This window comes from Vulpes lagopus, chromosome 3, assembly GCF_018345385.1.
Source record: "Vulpes lagopus strain Blue_001 chromosome 3, ASM1834538v1, whole genome shotgun sequence".
Taxonomy (NCBI): domain Eukaryota; kingdom Metazoa; phylum Chordata; class Mammalia; order Carnivora; family Canidae; genus Vulpes; species Vulpes lagopus.
In genome coordinates, this window is record NC_054826.1 from 21,489,674 (window position 1) to 21,508,254 (window position 18,581).

Consider the following 18,581-nt stretch of genomic DNA (forward strand, 5'->3'; position numbering starts at 1 on the left):
TATATCTCTACCACTCTCTCTGTGCCTCTCATGAATAAAAAAGTAAAATCTTGATAAATAAAAATAAACAAATAATAAAATAAAATTTTGAAATAAAGAAAGGACCACATCCAAAGGTGTCTGACACATACCAGGATAAATTCATTCAAACTTGAGCATTCAGACAGTGTGTTTATGATGTATACACGTGTGCAAAATAGATACATATGCAAAATATTTTCAAAAATCTGTTTGAGCTGCCAATGTCAATTCAGTAAATTTTAGCATGAACATGCTAGGATTACCCAGGATTCTCCCAGAACTCTAGAGCCGAAGGTAATCCAAGGAGACACTCTGTCAATATTTACACTCAAGTCTATTGCCTCCTTGGCTCTGATCTGCTATTCCTGTTATGTACTTTTACGAATGCACTTTCTCGGTACTTGATGCTGATCATCCTTTTTTACTGTTTCATTATTCCTCATCTATTATTCAATAACTGCCTATTTTTCTCAATCCGTGAAAAAAAAAACATATTCAGTACCATTTCTTTCTGGTCTTTAAACACATAGCCTGATGCACATGGAGTTGGCTGTACTCAAGAGAGCAAGGTCTCTCCACAATGTCTTTGCACTCTCACTAGCTTGCAAGGTCTGTGAAGGCTGCAGGCACTTCTTCATCTTTGTGTGTGTGGCTCCCATCACAGCACCTACAACAGGGAAGACTATCCCAACTTGCCTGTTAAATGTTGAGAACCATCAAATTTCATTACGGTAAACGCTAATATCTGAACGAGAAATTCCATTTGTGTCCATCAATGTTGTGTACACTGACTCAGATGAAGAACGTATTACAACACAATCTCATCACGGTTAAGAGAAGTAAAAATAACGCACTTACAGAATGAGTACATCAAAAAAGTTGCCATTTTACATTTGGTCCCATTGAGATCATCATTCTCTGCGTTGTAAAATCAGTAATAATGATATTAGGAACAACTGAGGAAATTATTTTTTGCCAGACACGGCCTAAAATTTAACGAGTACTATCGAATGCATTCATGAAAGCTACCTTGTAAAACAAGAACAAATTTGGCTTCCTTTTCAAATATTATACAATAAGGCCTAGAGAAATCAGAAAACTTGCTGAGGGTCACTTGTTTAGAAAGACACAGAACTCATCTTAACTCGGCCTTCCTCTGGAGCCTGAGATCTCGGCTTCTGGCTGTTACACACATGGACACCTTCTGAAGGCCTTTCAATTTAGCAACTCAGACATAGAAGTCAAAGCTGGGAGAGTGAAAGACCCCGCAAGGACGTGGGCAACTACCCTTTCCCTGCTCCTCACTGACAGATCATCCCTGAGGGGCGACCGGCCAGCATTGCTCTGCTGGCAGAAGAGGGATCTAGTCTCTGCTCCAGGATGACCAGTAGAATTCCGAGCTGTAATAATCTCTGTATAAACCAGGGTCCCCTTAAATTCCTCTCCCCCAAGCCCAAAGTACTTATTTTCAGCCACTATGCCAATCTATCAGCCACAGAGTTTGACTCAGGATAATTTCAACCAACATGATAGGATTTTATGCTAATATCTCTAATTCCATCTTAAGTTGCACTTTGCTCCTAAGCTTCTTGTCACCATCCTACTTCTTTCTATCCATTTAGGACTGTTCAAGAGGCCAGGAAATCACTAAACCCCATGGGCTGGCAGCTTCTGAAGCCACCGCCAAGACTTCAACTGGGAAATGCTTTCCCATCTGTGGGCTGCTATGCTGACACTGCCCAGTAACAGACGTGGAGAGCCTGGAAGACCCGAAGCGGGGCGCCCCCACCCATCAGGGGACCCATGAGGAGGGGCACCCGGGTGGCTCAGTGGTTGGCCATATGCCTTCAGCTCAGGTTGCCATCCTAGAGTCCTGGGATTGAGTCCCACATCCGGCTCCCTGCGAGGAGCCTCCTTCTCCATCTGCCTATGTCTGCCTTTCTCTCTGTGTCTCTCATGAATAAATAAAATTTTAAAAAAAGGAAACCCACGAGTAACCCAAGGCACCCCCAGACCATCCAGACCCACTGAGGAGCCTGTAGCCACCTGCCCCTTTGCGGGAGGGGGGGAGGGGGGTTCCTTGAGACTGCTTTGTACATTTTCCTCTTTTTCTCAATTCCCACAGAAGGGAAATTCTTCCTCCCATATGTTCCTGGTTTGTCTATTGGAGAAAGACCAGGTTTAGGGGTGGCTGTGGGGATGCTGTTTCTAGGCAGGACTCTTGGTCACCTGGCTTTGCTGGTAGGGGGGCACCCAGACATCAGAGCCACAGAGGTCAAAACGACCCTGGTCAAACTTGCTCTCAAGTACTGGGCCTCCAAGAGGTCCAGCAGCCAGCAGCCCCAAGGACTCCATTTAGCCAGGGAACTTTCCTGCTCCACTGTGCTGGCCCTTCTCTCCAACTTCATCTCAGGGGCCCACTGATCACTTCAAGTTGTTATGCTGCATCTATAGTATCTATAGCATCTCTCACTTTCTTTTTTTTTAAAGAGATAAATTAAGGGAAGAACTTTCTTTTTTAAGGTTATTTATTTATTCAGAGAGAAGGGAGAGAGAGAGGAGCAGAGACACAGGCAGAGGGAGAAGCAGGCTCCATGCAGAGAGCCTGACTTGGGACTGGATCCCGGGTCTCCAGGATCACACCCTGCAGGTGGCGCTAAACCGCTGCACCACCAGGGCTGCCCATCTCTCACTTTCTAAAAGCCCCAGGTAAGCTTGGGCTTCTCAGGGCCAGGGTTCTGTCTCTCTCTCAGGTGCAGACAAAAATCCCAAGAAGTGCTCCTTCGGTCTCACACTCTCCAGATCTGGATTTGTAATGTGGGCAATGGAGTTCACAGACAGGAAGAATCCTGGGGTGGTGTGGGAAGGCAGATGTGGCCTGGGCAAGGAGAAATAAATCACAAGCCACCACTCTTGATAGTGTTGCCTTTATGCCCTAAGGTAAGGAGTGGGTGTGCTGGCTTCAAATCCCCACTCTGGACTGCTGGTCTTCCAAAGCACTCGCCCTCTTTATAGGAAAGGGAATGGGATTAGTTTATTGGCACTTTCTGGGGTTCAAAGGGAACAGTGACTTAACAATTCCCAGCACAGTCATCAGTGTTAAGTGTGTGCTTAAGTACAATAACTCTTGATATCCTTCTTCTGCCATTTCTCTAGAACAAGAAAATTCACTGGGATTTTGTGCTGTGTGGTATGAAAGTTCGGACTCTCTTGCCCTGGGTTAATTCTCTGCTTCCTTCACCTCACCTCTTCAGTTCCAGGATCCCACCCTGTGCCCACCCTTCCCTCCTCTCTGTCAGGATTTCCTGGGCCACCTTGGCTGATGTGGATGCTGTTGCTAGACCCCTGTGAACATCACGTCTGCAGGGAACTGCAAAGTACCTGCTTATCCATGTCTCTTGGGCCATAGGGTGATATTTTGGCCTTTTCAGTCTCAAAAAAAAAAAAAATATTTAAGGGGATTTTTTTCAGTAAGAGCTAGCTCACCTAGGAACTGTTAGTTAGATGTGTGTTGGAGACATTAATTACTCAAAGTCTTTCATTTTCTTTTTTGGCCTTTTTTTCTTAGGAAATGTGTTTAAGAAAAAAAACGAGTAAAGATGGGATATAAATTATTGTTCAGAATTGTTTCTTTATCTCATCCGCAACTTTTTCTGGAGTGATTCCAATACAACACTTAGTAGAGGGAGGGGGTTAATAAGTAAAACACATCTTGAATTCATTGAGAGAATAATAGTCCCCTAAAAAATCTCTTATCACTAGCTGGTCAAATTCAGAGTATAATCCACATTTCAGCAAGGCTAAAATCCTAACAGTTAAGCCAACCTACAGTGCAAAATGTAAATGGGACTGCAAAATTCACAGGGCAGCAAATCTACCCTGAATGAAGTTCATTCTTTTGCTAATGCCGGCTTGCACGAATATACTTAGGAAGAATCGGTTACCTGATGCTGTCCATCTATTTCATTCAGAAGAAAAGTTTTTAATGTGAAAACTTCACAACTTGCCTCCTTCGGGGCAGAATGGGATTGGGATCAGGATGAGAAACATAAAGTTGAGCTATTGTTGAATCCTTTGCCTTATCACTCTCCATAGGGGAGCTCTGCAGGAACTGTGGTAGGGCAGCCTCTGGGACTTGCAGTTCTGCATAGGGTAAAGCCCCAAAGTGGGCATCACTCAATAGGAGAGACCCTCTACTCCCTCAACTGAACCTGGCTCTGCTGAACCCTCAGGGCAGGGCTGGATGCGATACAAAGTCCCTGCTCTCTGGGGCCCTGGGAGTGAGGGGGATAGAGACAGAGACAGAGCCAAGCCCAGAAGAGGCCCCAGCTCCTGCCTGGACCTGCTAGGGTTCCAGTCCAGGAGGGGCAGGAGCCTGAAGCACCAAGGGGAGGGCTGGTTCTGTCCCAGCAGGCTATGGGAATTACAGAGGCCACCTTTGTGCAGCACAGCCTGGCGGCCCCAGGGGTCTCCCAAGACTGGGGTGCCAGTGGACCCTGGCTGGCTGCAGTGGGCCCCGGGACTCTAGCTCCAATCGGCCAGGACCTCCTGCAGCCAGGGACCCTTGAGGGCTTGCAAACCCAACCTGCCTTCTGGACTCTTCCTAAATTTATTTTTATTTTATTCGGTTTAGTTGTATGTTATTTAAATCGAATTAATTAACATAGAGTGTATTATTAGCTTCAGAGGTAGAGTTCAGGGGTTCATCAGATTCATAGAACGCCCAGGGCTCATTACACCCCCAGTTACCGCGGCTCCCCTCCCCCCTCCCCACCCCTCCGGCAACCTTCGGTTTGTTCCCTGGGTTCAGAGTCTCTTATGGTTCGTCTCCCTCTCTGATTTCCTCTTGTTTTATTTTCCCTCCCCTGCGAGGCGAAATCACCTCCGTTTGCAGTAAAGAGAATTTTCCAGGATTCATCTTTACAATTCATTGTCGCTCAGGGAATTGAAGAAGTGTTTCTCCATTCCTTCTGCAAAATATCAGAGCCTGAAAAATCATTCTTACCGAGGGGCCTGGGTGGCGCGGTGGGTTCAGCGTCTGCCTTCGCCTCGGTCACCATCTGGGGGGCCTGAGGTCCAGCGCCTTCACCCCGGGTCACCGTCTGGGGGGGCCTGAGGTCCAGCGCCTTCGCCCGGGGTCACCATCTGGGGGGCCTGAGGTCCAGCGCCTTCACCCCGGGTCACCGTCTGGGGGGCCTGAGGTCCAGCGCATTCCCCCGGGTCACCGTCTGGGGGGCCTGAGGTCCAGCGCCTTCACCCCGGGTCACCGTCTGGGGGGCCTGAGGTCCAGCACATTCGCCCCGGGTCACCGTCTGGGGGGCCTGAGTTCCAGCGCCTTCACCCCGGGTCACCGTCTGGGGGGCCTGAGGTCCAGCACATTCGCCCCGGGTCACCGTCTGGGGGGCCTGAGTTCCAGCGCCTTCACCCCGGGTCACCGTCTGGGGGGCCTGAGGTCCAGCACATTCGCCCCGGGTCACCGTCTGGGGGGCCTGAGGTCCAGCGACTTCACCCGGGTCACCGTCTGGGGGGCCTGAGGTCAAGCGACTTCAACCCTGGTCACCGTCTGGGGGGGGCTGAGGTCCAGCGACTTCACCCGGGTCACCGTCTGGGGGGCCTGAGGTCAAGCGACTTCAACCCTGGTCACCGTCTGGGTGGGGCTGAGGTCCGGCGCCCAGGCTCCGCTCAGCCCTGCTCTTTCCTCTGCCTTCCCCTTCTCCGTCACTCCCTCTCTCCCAGTAGATGAAGTCTTAAAAACTTCTGGCCCAGGCGAAGGCGCTTTTTGCTCACGTTGGGCTGGGGGCTGCGGGGTGGCCCCACGGAGCTGGGGAGGAAAGGAGTCTGGGGGCGGAGGGGCCCGAGGACCCGGGGAGGCGGGAGGGGGCATCGCTGCCTCCTGGAGGGTTCTGGCGGGCGTAGGAATCCTAAACGATCCCTTACTGGTCTATTTTTTAACGGGGGAGGGGGGGACCCAGAAAACAGGTTATCTGAGTCGGGCGAAATTGCCCAGCCTGTGCGCCCCTTGCGCGCACCCCGAACCTGGGACCTGGGCGGGGTGGGGGTGGGGGCCCAGCTAGCGCTGGGGGAGCCCCCTCGCCTCATGGCCCCTCTTTCCACTTGCTGAGTGCTGGGAATGTACTTTTGAAAGGTCACCCACAGTCCCTGGGCGGCATCAGAGGTGCCTTTTCCGCCTCCGTCCTTGACACCTGTGAGCACTTTGCTCCACCGCTCCGAGCAGCCGGCAGGCACGCAGGGCAGACGGCGGTTCTAGCGGTTTCCTGCGGATGTGTGAGGCGGGTAGCTCCTTCCCCGCTCTCTCCCAGCTGGTGCATCAGGTAAATTACATCTTCTAAAGCCAAAGGTGTTGTGAAGTGGCCATGTCTTCCAGCACGTTCTTCGTACAACAGCACTCATCCTGCTGTTGTCTTGTAGGGTGCTGGCCTGGGAGTGCTTCCCCATCCACTGTGGTCTCCCTTTCACCTGCCAGCGCCCACCCTCTGTACAGGGGCGGCGGGTCGCGCCACCTTCTCAATTACCACTTGGGAGCGCGCCTTGGTCGTGTCTGGCCACGCTGATTCTCATAGGCCCCAGTATTCCAGAAGCAGAGCATAGAAACAGGTTTCCTGCCCAGCCAACTGAGAACGGGTGTCTGCTGAAGTAAGAGGAAAACAAAGAGCATGGGATATCCTGGAAGCCAAGGAAACAGGCTCCCTAGGAGGACCGTGAGGATAGAGAAGTCTAATGGTGGAAATGAAAATCCCATTGTAGAGGTTTAGGAGAGGCTGGGAAGGGAAAGGGGGAGATGAAGAGTATAGGTAGCTAAAGTGACTTCTTAAATATAAATTTATGTTTTATTGGTGTTCAATTTGCCAACATATAGAATAACACACAGTGCTCATCCCATCAAGTGCCCCCCTCAGTGCCCCTCACCCAGTCACCCCCACCCCCCGCCCACCTCCCCTTCCAACACCCCTAGTTCCTTTCCCAGAGTTAGGAGTTAAGGTGACTTTTCTGTAAAAAAAAAAATCTTATTTCCTTGAGAGAGAAACAGAGCACAAGGGGTGGGGAGGTATCAGAGGGGGAGAGGGAGGGAGAAGCAGACAGCAGGCTGAGCAGGGAGCCCTACTCCAGACTCAAACCCAGAGATCCTGACCTGAGCCCAAGGCAGCTGCTTAACCACCTGAGCCTCCCCAGCGCTGACGAAGCTGACTTTTTAAAGATTTTCTCTTGGAAATAATCTAAACTTTGCAGGAATAGAATATAGAAATCCAACATACCTTTTATTCCTATGCCTCAGTTTTCAATGTGCCACATTTGATCTCTCTCTCTCTCTGTCTCTTTCTTACTCTTTCTCAGTCTCTCAGGCACATGTACACACAATTTGCATGTAATATGTCCAGCTATAGGTTAAGGTTTCAGTGGTACCTTACTTAAGGCTCTTCTTTAAGTACAGTACAATTATCAGATTCAGGACATTTAACCTCTATACTATACTTTTATGTAATCTAAACTCCAGAGTCCAATTTTGTCAATTTTCCCAAAAATGTTTTTTTTAAGATTTTATTTACTGATTCATGAGAGAACCAGAGAGAGAGGCAGAGACGTTGGCAGAGGGAGAAGCACGCTCCATGCAGGGAGCCCGAAGCAGGACCACATCCCAGGACCCAGGATTACACCCTGAGCCAAAGGCAAATGCTCAACCACTGAGCCCCCCAAAAATATTCTTAATGTCGTACTTATTCCTCCAGTTCATAATCCAGTCCAGAATCAAATGTTGCATTTATTTATCCTGCTTCTTCTTTCTTGTTTAAGACAGAAGAGTTCCCCACTCTCTCATGGCCTTGACAGTTTCTAGAATAGGGCCAGTTATTCTACTGAATAGTCCTCAATTTGGATTTGTTTGATGTTTCCTTACAATTAGATTGGCATTATGCATCTCTGGCTTGAATACTGTATAAGGGATTTTGTGTAATTTCAAAGCATCACACTTGAAAGTATACAATCTCTGTGTGCCTCCCACTGGCGGTGTTAACTCTCATAATGCCAACAAGGTGTTATATGATGTCTCCACTGCAGACTTACAATCCCCACCACCCCTACCCTACAACTAATAAGCAGTCTGAAGGCAGACAAGTTGAGATAATGCAAATATTCTGTTTTCATTAAAGTCCCCCCTCCATATTTAGTATCCTTTGGCAACTCCTGTCCAAATAAACTTTTAATGTACTGGTTGCAAAATGATTTTCCAATGGTAGCACTCTCTATACATTTGTCCAGTGGAATTCCGCTTTAAGAAAGATCTTCCCAGGTGTCTGGGTGGCTCAGTCCGGTTGAGTGGTTAAAGGTCTGCTTTGGGTTCAGGTCTTGGTCTCAGGGTCCTGGGATGGAGCCGGCATTGGGCTGCCTTCTCAGCGAGGAGCCTGCTTCTCCCTCTCCCTCTGCCTAGAGCTCACTCTGCTTGTGCTTTCTCTCTTTCTCAAATAAATAAAATCAGAAAGAAAGAAAAAGAAAGAAGAAAGAAAGAAGAAAGAAAGAAAGAAAGAAAGAAAGAAAGAAAGAAAAGAAAAGAAAGAAGAAAGAATCTTCCATTCTTCTCTTTCTGATTATCTATTTTAGAATTAGGGATCCCTGGGTGGCTAAGCGGTTTAGCGCCTACCTTAGGCCCAGGGTGTGATCCTGGAGACCTGGGATCAATTCCCACATCCGGCTCCCTGCATGGAGCCTACTTCTCCTTCTGCCTGTGTCTCTGCCTCTCTCTCTCTTTCTCTCTCTCTCTCTCTCTGTCTGTGTGTGTGTGTGTCTCATGAATAAATAAATAAAATCTTTAAAAAAATAAAAACGGTTAGAAGTGAAAACTGACAGGAATGTGATGCTTTCTAACTGAATATAGAGTTTAAAGTGGTACACAGGCAAGGAAGAAGTGGAAGGACTGGCCAAGTGACGCCATTCTGGGTAGTTCTAAGTAGTTTTGTCCATTAGAGAACTCACCTGTGTTTCAAGTGTTATGCTAGGCACACTGCCAGCATCATTTCTAATTTTCCCAGGCACTGGGCCCAATACACCTTTATCATATACATATTATTATTATGTTTGTACATATGAGGCTCAGATCATATGATTCAAATTCATATTAAAATCCACACCAATAAGCAAAGATATAGTGGTAGGTTTGAGAAAGGAAATGTTTAAGGCACCAGGGGAGTATAGGTGTACAGCCTGGCAAGTGGCAGGCAGGAGGGAGGATACTTGGGAGTGGGGAGACACCTGTCATTTGAGCAAGTGGTTTTTTTAATTTGGTACAACATTTTAAAGAACAATATAGAAATATTGATCAAACAGGTAGCATAAAGATTCTTATGAAGTAAATTTTCCTCTTGAACTGTTTTCTTTAAAAAAAAAAAGATTTTATTTATTTATTTGAGAGAGAGTGAGAGACAGCAGGAGCAGAGGGAGAGGCAGAGGCAGAGGGAGAAGCAGCTCCCCACCACCAGCAGGGAGCCCAGTGCAGGGCTCCCTCCATCCCTGAGATTATGACCTGAACCAAAGGCAGATGCTCAACCAACTAAGCCACCCAGGCACCCCAAGAACCATGCCCCTATAAAAGTATTCCAACAGGGACACCTGGGTGGCTCAGCAGTTGAGAATCTGACTTCGGCTCTGGGCATAATGCTGGAATCCGGGATGGAGTCCCATATTGGGCTCCTGGCAGGTAGCCTGCTTCTCCCTCTGCCTATGTCTCTGCCTCTCCCTCTCTGTGTTGTTTCTCATGAATAAGCAAAATTTTTTTTTTATTTATTTATGATAGTCACAGAGAGAGAGAGAGGCAGAGACACAGGCAGAGGGAGAAGCAGGCTCCATGCACCGGCAGCCCGACGTGGGATTCGATCCCGGGTCTCCAGGATCACGCCCTGGGCCAAAGGCAGGCGCTAAACCGCTGCGCCACCCAGGGATCCCTGAATAAGCAAATTTTAAAAAGTATTCCAACATACTGAAAATGGTCATAATTTAGAGTGTGGAATATCAACAATTTTTAAAAATTGATAAAAAAACACTATACATAGCCTCATCACATAGCAGGTCAAGCTTTCTTTACCAATGAGTTTATTTGTTTATTTATTTGAGAGAGAGAGAGAGTAAGGGAAAGTACAAGGTGGGGAGGGGGGAGGAGGAACAGAGGGAGAGGGAGAAGCAGACTCCCAGCAAGACCCTGGGGGCATGACCTCAGCCAAAAGCAGATGCTCAACCAACTGAGCCACTCGGGTACCCCTACCAATGAGTTTAAATACATAATGTATATTCCCCAAAGAATAAAAGTATTATTCTTAAAACCTAGGAGGAAAGGTCAAAATAAAAACAAATTCCTGGCAATGCGTCCACTTCAACTTTAGGCCTTTCCTCTCTTATATGCTTTCATTTGAAATAAAAGCCAATCAGAAAGATCAAACTACTTAAATAAAGAACCGCTAATGTCCTTGGTATATACTGATTTCATTAATTCCTTAAGCCCTTGGTATATATTGATTTCATTAATTCCTTAATTGTCAATGTGCTCCAGGCAAAGACCACCAGGAATACACGTGCAGTTGAATAAGTTGGTTTATTACTCATTACACAAGATGAACTTATGCCATGGGGGAACCATGAGGTGCCTCAATATGAGGGTTTTGACATGTTATAGGATGTGATGGGGCTTGTTTACTGACCCTGTAGAGGGTTTCAGCAAGCAACTTTTTCTCTGCATTATATCCCTGTGTGGAGTCAGGGGTAATTTTATGATTTAATATATTTTTAAAGATTTATTTGAGAGAGGGAGAGAGAGAGAGAGAGAGAATCCTCAAGCAAACTCCCCACTGAGTAGGGAGCCTTATGTGGGGCTCAGTCCCAGGACTCTGAGATCATGATCTGAGCAGAAATCAAGAGTCAGGTGCTCTGCCATCTGAGCCATCCAGGTACTCCGGATGATTCAATATCTTAATTAATCTCTCTGGAAGGATCAAAGTCCAGACAGAGAGCATGCCTAAAACTGGTAAAAAATTAAATTAAATTAAAAAAAGACAGTCCACTTGGTATCATCGAAGACAGGCATCTTTGTTTCTGTTTGTGGTTAGGATAATATTCACATTTTTGCCTCTGATCAGATATGAATAGAGGGTATTTTTGTCCTGATTATTGGCACAGGATGACCCTGTGTGATGGTGATGTTCTAGGAAACTGTTTATATTCAACCTAAGAACACCAGTGCCTACCTGTGATTCTCAAGCTAACTCATGGCAACACAGGCATCATACACAGCAACATCGAGCTCTTGGATGTCAGGGCTGCTTTTGTCTTTCGAGGTGCTAAAATATAATAAAATAGAGACTAGGTTTGAAAATCTCCCAAGCAAACCTAACAATTAGCCACATAAGCAAATTAAACTAACTGATGCCATGAACATGAGCAAAACTTGGGTTATTTCTTATAAATGTGTCTGGTTTTCATAAATGAAGCATATCTTTCCAATACGGTCTCAGAGTCACTTAATCAACCCCCAGCCACCTGGAAACCTCCACTGTAAGAACCAATCATTGTAAAGGGCAGGTTCCTCACTATCATTTCAGAAACCACCCTGTAACAGTAAAGCCCTGAAGCTCAGACCACCTTTGCCCTTGAATTTTCCTTCATTATGAACAGTTTGCTTCTTACTCACGAAAATATTTATGTTGACTTTTTGGTAAAAATTTGTGTGCAGCGACTGGCGCCAGAAGTGGGATTTGGAAAAGACCCCGAGGAACCCGGAGTCCAGTGAGTAACTGAGTGCTGTACCTGTGGAGTCCATAGGACTCACTGCTTCCTTGCTGATCCTGGAGTTCCAGGTGATCTCTCCCAAATCCAGGCTCCATTCCCTGTATGGTGACCTCTGCAACTGACTGAGCAACTTCCTTGCTTTTTGGTAAGTCACACTCCTGTCTGTAAGGAGAGAATGCCCTTGCTTTCCTGGGTTTAGGGGCAGTGGAATATTCCTGGGTTCCCACTGATTTGTTGTCTTAGGAAATGGGTTCCACCTAATCCAAACCTTGGAGCAGAATCTTGTGCCTTTTTGGAAAATGGGTAAACTTGTGGATAGTTTGAAGTTGCAGCAGCCACTTGGGGGAACCATTAACTTTGATAAGTAAGTCTGTTTCAGGGAAACTCTTAAAAAGAGAGAATCCAGGGGCACCTGGGTGGCTCAGTGGTTGAGCATCTGTCTTTGGGTCAAGTCAAGATCCCGGGGTCCTGGGATTGAGTCCCACATCCGGCTCCCTGCAGGGAGCCTGTTTCTCCCTCTGCCTAAGTCTCTGCATCTCTGTGTCTCTTATGAATAAATAAATAAAATCTAAAAGAAAGAGAAAGAAAGAGAATCCCAAACCTCTCCAAGACAAAGGAATGCATTCTCTTATTAGTATACAAAAATTTCTAAAAAAACAAAAGCTCCGAAAATAAGTTCCTCGAAAAATATAACAGTATATTAAAAAGCTTTATTTTTTTTTTTATTTTATTTTTTATTAAAAAGCTTTAATGAAGGGACACCTGGGTGGCTCAGTGGTTGAATGTCTGCCTTTGGCTCAGGGCATGATCCTGGGGGTCTAGATGGAGTCCTGGATCCAGTGCCACATGGAGTCCCAAGTCCTGCGTTGGGCTCCTTGCTGGGTGGAGGGGTAGGGGCTGAGGGGGGCTACTTCTCCCTCTGCCTATGTCTCTGCCCCTCCCCCGTGTGTGTGTGTGTGTGTGTGTGTGTGTGTGTGTGTGTGATGAATAAATAAATAAAATCTAAAAAAAAATAAATAAAAGCTTTAATGAACACCTGTACCCATCCCAGCAGTTAAGCTTAACTTATACCATCTGCCAAAAACACAGTTTGGACCCAGCTATTTTTTTTAAAGAATTTATTTATTTATTCATGACAGGCAGAGAGAGAGACAGAGACATAGGAAGAGGGAGGAGAAGCAGGCTCCATGCAGGGAGCCTGATAGGGGACTGGATTCCAAGACTCCAGGATCATGCCCTGAGCCAAAGGCAGCCACTCAACCACCTAGCCACCCAGGCGTCCCCAGCTATTTTTTTGAACTTTGAATTATTATACCTGACACATGGCTAACATTTGTAGATGGTTGCTTTAATATTTGCATTTGGGCATTTATGTATACCTATGTATGGATATATATTATTGTGCACTAAAACTGCTGATGGCAGCCTTCTGTGGGCCATTTCAGGTGATCTCAAGGAGATATTGAAAACAAACTGGGAAAGCAGTTAAGTAGAGGCATACAAGCAATATTTTTGAAAATCAGATATGACAGAAACATATGTTAAAATGATCTGAAGGTCTCTCACATGTCTCCGTGGAACTTAGTAAGCCTTCATCTCTACAACCAAACAAATTACACCTTGTATGCGCAAGTATTGGGAGACAGCTTGCAAGTACCACTATCCCTTTGCCCTCCTCCTATGTATAATCTGCAACAGCGAACAAGCTGCGGAGCAGTTCTTCAGAGCATTTGAAATATGGTCTCTGGGTGCCTGGGTGGCTCAGGGATTGAGCATCTGCCTCATCTCAGGGCTTGCTCCTGGGATGGAGTCCCGCATCAGGCTGCCCTCGGGGGCGCCTGTTTCTCCCTCTGCCTACGTCTCTGCCTCTCTCTGTGCGTCTCTCATGAATAAATAAATAAAATCTTAAGGTAAGAAAAGACGATCTCCGGGGCTAGAGTCCTCAGTAAGACGGGATCAAAGCATTTCCTAAGATATTTGCAGGTTGGCTTTCTCTCGGCTGGCATTATGTACATGTGATGTTGTTTAAAGAGCTCTATTTAATAATCGAAGAGGGGGAATGTCTGTATAAATTATATCTCGGAGACGCCCGGGTGGCGCAGTGGTTGAGCATCTGCCTTTGGCTCAGAGGGTGATCCCAGGGTCCTGGGATGGAGTCCCGCATGGGGCTCCCTGCACGGCAGCTTCTCCCTCCCGCCTATGTCTCTGTCTCTGTCTCTCTTTCTGTCTCTCCTGAGTAAACAAACAAGTAAATAATCTTTTAAATAAATGAATTCTTTCTCTGTCAGAACTTTAGACGCAAACCCAGATGTATTTCAGGTATGCAAGACCCGAGATAATGTGTAACTACAAGCCGCGCGTTCTCTGGATCCCTAACGCCGGGAGCGCGAGCCCAGCGGCGGGGCGGGGGCAGCGCAGCGCCGGTCGCGGAGCCCGACCCCTCCGGCGCGCGCCCGCCTCGGTGCTCGGTGCTCGGTGCTCGGTGCTCCGTGCTCGGTGCTTGATGCTCGGTGCCGGCCCTGCTGCCCCCCGCGCGGTGCGCTGCCCCCTGTTGGCTCGCGTCCGCCTCGGCGCCGCCCCCCCCGCCCCCGCCTTCACGGCCTCGTAGCGCGGTCGCAGGTTCCAGCGAGCAGAGCCCGGCTGGCGCGTCCCGGCCGCGGGGACTCGGGGGCGCAGAGCCGCGGTGTTCCCTGCGGGCTTCGGCCCTCTCCGCTCAGCGGGGCGGGGTGTTTGGTTCGCGGCCCCAGAGGAGCCCGAAACCCGGGGACCGCGGGGGGGGCCGGCCGGGGCCCTGGGGGTTCCTCGGCGCCACTTTCGCTAGCGGCGTCCAGGTGGGGCCTGCGGGGCGCCCCCTCCAGCCAGCCCAGGGCACCGTCGGCCTCGTGGCGCCCGCACCTCCCAGCCCTCCCGAGCAGCCCTCAGCCCTCCGGCCGGGACGCGAGCCGCCGGCGCCAGCCACAGCTCGGACCCGGGCCCGTGTCGCCGCCTCGCCGCGCGTTTGCCAGCGGGGACCGCTTCCCGGCCGCAGCACCGCCGGCCGCAGAGCGCGGGTTCTCGCGGCCAGCACCGCCGCTCTGGCCCCGCTGGCATCTCTCCAGCCACGCCGACCGGGCCTTGTCAAGGTGCAGTCTCCCTGCTGTCCCCGACCGGCTCTCTCGGCGGCGGCTGCGCGGCGCTCGGTCCCCGAGCCGGTCGACACGAGCCCGCGCGCTCCCTTTCCCGGCGAGGACGGCGACGTCCCCGCCTCCCCCGCCCCCCGCCCCGAGGACGGGCACTGCTGGAGCCGCGGGGCTCGGTCTCGGGGGCTCCGGATCTCGCCGTCCTCGTCGACTTGTTCCCTTTCGCAAATGTGGACTGAGCGGTGCGGGGCGTGGGATTTCTTGGTTGCCGCAAGTCGGGTTCGGTCGGTCCACAGCTTGTACAAATCGGGGAAACCGGCGAAGGACATTTCTCAGCCGCAGCAGATCCCGCTTAGGGAGATCAAGGGCTTTGCCAGGCCTGCAACACCTTAGTAAAAGGAGTCCACGGGGACTCTGGGCAAATCGCTATTTAATCCTGCCTTGCAGAGTTCTCCCTCCCGCCAAATCCCAGTTTAGAGATTAGCATGAGGCTAGGAGCTTCCGCTGAGCCCAACTTTTCCAGGTGCAGTGAGTCCCAATAAACCGTGCCTGGGATAGCTAAGATCCCGGGAATTCAATTCAAGAGACAATATGTCCAGATTTTCCAGGACACTGTGCCTGTTTATGAGGCCTGTCGTTACTCAAAGGTAGCAAATTGTGGTTTGGAAACAAGTACCCTTGTCATTGGGTCCCACAGAAGGAGGAGTCTATCGGCAAAACCCATTTTCTTGTCCTGTTTAGCTGGTTTTGAATGGTTTTGTTTAGAATTTCTTGCTATAGAAAGTCCACCTTGGCCATGCTTTTTATTACTGAATCCAGAAGCCCACATCAACAGACTACAAAAACTTCACATTCATAGGAACTTTTGGAAAATTCGGACTTTGCTGTTTCTGATTGTCAGGCTCACAGAAGTCGATGTGTATTTGCTAAAGCCCTTTGTGATTTGCAGCAAGCTCTGGGGTGTTCCGCCTGAGTTATGGTTGCATCCTTAAGCTCTTAGAAGTCGATGTGTGCTGGCAAAGCGATTTTTAAATCCTGCCAATGCTGGATTTGCCATAGGACAGACCCTGCCCCCGTTTACTAAGTCCCCTCGCTGGAAGTTGATATAAAATGGGGAAAATATTGTCTTCTTCGTAGCTACTTCTGTAAATCTAGATTTATCTGCATCTCTGTTTCTTATGCCATCAAAGTCGGTGTATATGGACAAAATCTATTTCTTAATCATAATAAGTGAGGAGTTAGAAACGAGAGGTCGGTCAACCATTCATTACACGAAATCCCGTAAAATCGGGATATACCGCTGAAAACAGCTGCTTCCTGGTGAGGAGTTTCGGCGGTGCAACAGAGCCCGCCTTGTCTAGTCATTCCTAGCAGTAGGAGTTATGTTTTTGTAACAGGAAGTTTGAACTTCTTTGTGTTTTTTATTACAGAGTCCAGTAGAAGACAGCGTCCACTGCCTGAAAAGATTCCTTGTGCACAAATTGCTCCAGGAAATCTTGATTTAGCTATGCTCTTGTTTAACGAGCCTGTAGAAGACGATTTGTTAATCGTGGCGATGCTGTCTGCCTGTGGAGATACCTTTAGGTGGAACAAATACCGGTTTGGTTTAGTCGTTGCAGCCTGCTCTCAGATCGACTTCCTCTCGGTTTGCGGGTAAGAAGACCGGATTGTCGTAGGCCGGCACGATTTAGACCTACTTTCTTTCGGTTTAGAACTTTGGCTTGAAAACTATCCTCTTTATGCCTTTAGCACATTATACTTATTTTTCAGTTTAATTTCGTTTTTTCGTTTTTTTTTTTTTGTCCGTTTCCGCTTTGATTTGATCAGGGGGCGGGTTCTAGGTATCCTCTACCACCTTATCTGTTTCGTTGTGTCTTCTGATTAGTTAGCACTGAGCGTCACCTTGTCCCCGGCCCCGCCCACAAGCCCAGGGGGCTATAAGTACCCGGGCCGTGGTAGCGCGGCCGGCTTTGCCAGTTTAATCTGTGCAAAGCTGAAGACCTCCTGATCGGAGGCCTTTTTGATGAAAGAGCATTTTCTTGGCTGGGTGAAAAAAATTACATGAAAAAACGATAAAATTAAAAATTAAAAAAATGAATATCACATGGACTTATTTATTTTTTGTCACATTCAACAAGTCGGTATACCCTGTGGAAAAAGGACTTCTAAAAAACAAAGTGAGAGAGAGAAGAGAAAAACGACTTCTTTGTCCTTCCACTTATGTGATATCGAGATTTAACTTTACATTTGTCACCTCACTGAAAATTGTTGTACACTATTGAATTCGGTATCTTTCTGTTAATGTCATTTAAAAAATCATATAAAACCGTGTATTTTCCTTCAAACATTCAACCAGTTGGTATACACTGCGGAAAAATGACTTTTAGCAAAAAAAGAACTATAAGTAAAAAATTAAATTAAATTAAAAAGGAGAGAGATGGAAAAGGGAAACGTTTTTTTCGTAGCCAGTTCTGTGAAATCATGATTAAATCGTGTAATTGCCACGTCTCTGGAAGTTGTTGTATATCTGTGAACTTGCGAAATTTCTGCCAATAATGTCGAGAAAATCACATGAGAAAAATATAAATAATAAAAATATAATATAAGAAATAAAATATTAAAAAAAGAAAAAATAAGTAATATAAATAAATAAATAAAATAAATATTACAAGAACTTGTTTATTTTTTCTCACATTCAACAAGTCAGTATACACTGTGGAAAAACGACTTTAGCATAAAGAAGAGAGTGAGAGGGATATAGATAAACTGTCTCCTTGCCATTTCTGTGAAATCATGATTAAATCGTGTAATTGCCACCACTCTGGAAGTGGTTTTATACTAATGAACTTGGAAAATTTCTGCCAATTATGCCGAAAAATATCATATGAAAAAAAAATCAATATTAAAAATAAATAAATAAATAAAATATACATGAAATTCTTTATTTTTTTTCACATTCAACAAGTCGGTATACCCTGTGGAAAAACGGCATCTAAATTACAAAGTGAGACAGAGAAAAACGACTTCTTTGTCCTTCCACTTATGTGATATCGAGATTTAACTTTACATTTGTCACCTCACTGAAAATTGTTGTATACTATTTATTCGGTATCTTTCTGTTAATGTCATTTAAAAAATCATATAAAACCGCGTATTTTCCTTGAAACATTCAACCAGTTGGTATACACTGTGGAAAAACGACTTTTAGCAAAGAAAGAACTTTAAGTAAAAAATTAAATTAAATTAAAAAGGAAAGAGATGGAAAAGAGAAACGGTATTTTCCTAGCCAGTTCTGTGAAATCATGATTAAATCGTGTAATTGCCACCACTCTGGAAGTTGTTGTATATCTGTGAATTTGAGAAATTTCTTCCAATAATGTCAAAAAAATCATATGAAAAAAAATAAAAATATAAATAATATAAAAAATAAATAAAATAAATATTACATGTACTTGTTTATTTTTTCTCACATTCAACAAGTCGGTATACACTGTGGAAAAACGACTTTAGCATAAAGAAAGTGAGAGAGACATAGATAAACTGTCTCCTTGCCAGTTTTGTGAAATTATGATTAAATCGTGTAATTGCCACCACTCTGGAAGTTGTTGTAGACTAATGAACTTGGAAAATTTTTGCCAATTATGCCAAAAAATATCA

General features: G+C 46.7%; 1 long non-coding RNA gene across 1 annotated transcript; it reads left to right on the forward strand.

Annotated features, from left to right (window-relative positions):
* The first annotated feature begins 11,532 nt into the window (after positions 1-11,532).
* LOC121488337 lies at positions 11,533-16,662 on the forward strand. The gene is made up of 2 exons (XR_005987027.1): positions 11,533-11,950; positions 16,355-16,662. It is a non-coding gene; the product is annotated as an uncharacterized LOC121488337 (long non-coding RNA).
* The last annotated feature ends 1,919 nt before the right edge of the window (positions 16,663-18,581 follow it).